The sequence below is a fragment of the Fundulus heteroclitus genome, chromosome 12 (genome assembly GCF_011125445.2).
Source record: "Fundulus heteroclitus isolate FHET01 chromosome 12, MU-UCD_Fhet_4.1, whole genome shotgun sequence".
NCBI classification, from domain to species: Eukaryota; Metazoa; Chordata; class Actinopteri; order Cyprinodontiformes; family Fundulidae; genus Fundulus; species Fundulus heteroclitus.
Window position 1 is genome coordinate 45,818,882 of NC_046372.1, and position 3,026 is coordinate 45,821,907.

Here is a 3,026-nt window from a genome sequence, read left to right on the forward strand (position 1 = left end):
TTCAAAACATGACAAAGGTAAGTTTTAAAAGCTGTTTGAAAATGTAAAACATTCAAGAGATTTCATTGTAATTTCTGTTAAGTCATGTGCATTTTATCTTTGTAGGTTATCAACCTACTCACATAGTTGTAAACTTTGTCTGAATCAAAAGTAAAGACAAATAAAAAGGGTTAAGGCATTTTGAATTTAATGTTATCTGGTGTCCATTTTCTTTTGTCCTAATTTTCAATGATAAACCGGTAAATTTAAAGACCTTCCTTGGTCTGTGGTCTCTTTACATTTTCTTACACACAGTGATTATATTTTTTCTCCAGTAGATGAACTTAGCTGATTTTTTCTGGTCCATAGGATATTAGTAATGACTTCTATATGTTATTACCCTGTAATTACCACACATAGGTGTTACAATAACAATACATTTAATTCATAAAGTATATTAAGGAAAGTAATTGGACTCATATGCACATTTTACTATGCATGTTAGGGAATAATATATGCTCAACTACACTGACTGTATAAAAAAGCTTTAGAAAATATTAATATTTTGAAATATCCAATTAGATTGGGAAAGATGTAGAAAAACCATCACACATTTTCTTGGAGGAGGAAGGTGAAAACGTATTTTCTTTGAAGCTTGTGATACTATTTTGGAGGAAAACTGTTCATAAAGTTTCAAAGGTCTGAAGGTTTAAGAGCACCAGGGTCAGTACTTGTTAATCACCAGTTCATACATCACAGAGTTGGACCCCCTGGAGGACTGGCATCCCCTTAGGAATTTAAGGTTTCTTAGAAATGCACACAATGGCCCCGGGTGAGCTACCACAATCTGACATAGACGTCCTTCCAAAAAGGCTGTCATCCACAATCAATATGGGCTTGTTTCTCTGATATTGGGTCACCTTCAATGCCTCTATCTCTCATTTGCCTCTTGGCCCACTTTCTCTCTCTATCCCTTGCACACACACATACACAAAAGTGAAGAGATACACCATACAAAGCCTGACACCCAAACTCCAGCCTTAATTCTCATCTCAAGCATGGCTGCCAACCACTATTTAAAATATAGAGTCGTGTCATGTTGTAATCTTAATAAATTTAATCAATCTAATTTAATCAATCTAATTTAATCAATGTGAACTTCTCCCTTAAGCTTTCTCATCACTCCAAGTAGCAATTTAGTAAACCATCTGATCAAAAGTCATGACTTCTTTTATCAAAACTATCTGTAAGTATCACAAGGTACCTTACAATAGTGCCAGATTAGTGGCGTCGACCTGAAAGAGAAACTCATGACTGCTGTCAAAAAAGCTAATTTGCAGTTATCAAAATTAACTGCTATAGCTACAGATGGTGCCATGTTGGGATCTTCAGATGGCCTTGTGTAACCCAGGTTAACATAGCCTTCACTAAACATGAGCCCTTTCATAAAGGATAACTACAAAATGCATAAATAAAGAATAAATAGGTCTTAATATAGGTAAAAAGAAAATATAAAAATAACAATTGCAAACATTGTAAATGCTGTATTTCATGTTATTTTCTTTTCTTTTGTTAAAATCGTATAAAACAGATTAATTTTGTTAGCATCTCTTATTTTGAAGGGTCACATTGATGTGTGGCCCATGTGACTTGTTCCAGCCAACCGAGTTGCTACGTGCTCTGGCGCTAAAAGAAGCGGAGAGAGCAAGAAAGAAGCAGAGAGCAAGGGAGAAGCGGAGAGAGCATTGAGTTAAGAGTTGTGCTGTGAGAGAAAAAAAAGAGAGTTAAGAAAAAATAAACAATTAAAAAGCACCTGTTGTTGGGGAAACTTTTCCATTGTTGGAGGAGGAGCTTTCCACATTTTTCACCGACCGTGTTCAGCGTGTACACGTTGTAGAACTGGACTTGGTGAGTTGAAAAAAGTGTATTTTATTTTCTGTAAATGATGTATTGTAAGATAATTTTATTTCATAGAAGTGGAAAGCTAAAGTAGTGGTTTTTATGTTGTTTTATGTTCGAAAACTGTGAAAGTACGGGACGAGCTGGTGTGGGTGAAGCATGCCCCACACAAGGTTCAGCCGCCAAAACGGCGAGTTATTTTATTCGGTACAAAGCGAAGTTAAAAGAACTTTTGTTATGCTTTGTCGGATATTGAACCAGGCTTTTTTGAAGTTGCTGGAGGTTTGACCGGGGAACTTCGAGTCGATCTCCAAGTTGGATTCTACTGAAGAGAGCGAAACAAGATGGCGAGCCGTAACCCAGGAACTCTGTAACTGCCGTCTAGCAGGAGCCACACATTCCGCTGGACAATCCCAATCATCCAAACTGGTATGATCTACCCATGTTTCCTGCTGAATTAGCATCGGGAACGGAATAAACCCTGCAGGACCATCAGAGGAAAGAGACATTGATCTAAACACAAATTATTCAGCTTTTTTTTCCTGAATTTGTTGAATTGTGTTTTATTGTTTCTTTTCCTGAAACCCATTCAATGTCCTTTGTGTGTATTGAATGTGAAATTGTCTGTTGGGTAGTAATGGAAATAAGAAATGGTTAAACCAGGAAATTAAAATCTTAACTTCCTTAAAGAGAACTCTAAATAGCTAAATTAGATTTAAAAGATTAGAGAATCGATTAGACTGTAAATTAACTAAATTAACAGTATTCATCGGAACTAAAATAGAACTATAACCTAGGTTAAAAAAAAATAAAATAGTAATCCTTTTAAAACCTAGCATTAGGTTTAAATTCCAAACAGGGGAACTATTTTAGGATCTAAATGTGTGTCATGTTATGTCAACTGCTGTAATATTGTTGTTGTTCTTTCTTTGGATAAAAAATTAAGCCGGTAGTTCAAACTATTTCCTGGTCTGTGGTCATTAATACTCTTCTACATTTCTCTACTCCCGTAGTCGAACCTAGTACTGGTCTATTGTCTATCCGATTAACTGTAAGTACATCGTGAGTGTTACAGAAGTGGCGAGCCCAGCCAGGAGTAGGAAATAGAACCTTAAAACTTTATTTCTGACCCAGGAAAAAAAAGAAAA

The 3,026-nt window shown here is 35.9% G+C and overlaps 1 long non-coding RNA gene across 1 annotated transcript; it reads left to right on the plus strand.

The window, feature by feature from the left end:
- The first annotated feature begins 1,793 nt into the window (after positions 1 to 1,793).
- On the plus strand, positions 1,794 to 3,026 carry LOC118565062. The gene is made up of 2 exons (XR_004932153.1): positions 1,794 to 1,887; positions 2,140 to 3,026. It is a non-coding gene; the product is annotated as an uncharacterized LOC118565062 (long non-coding RNA).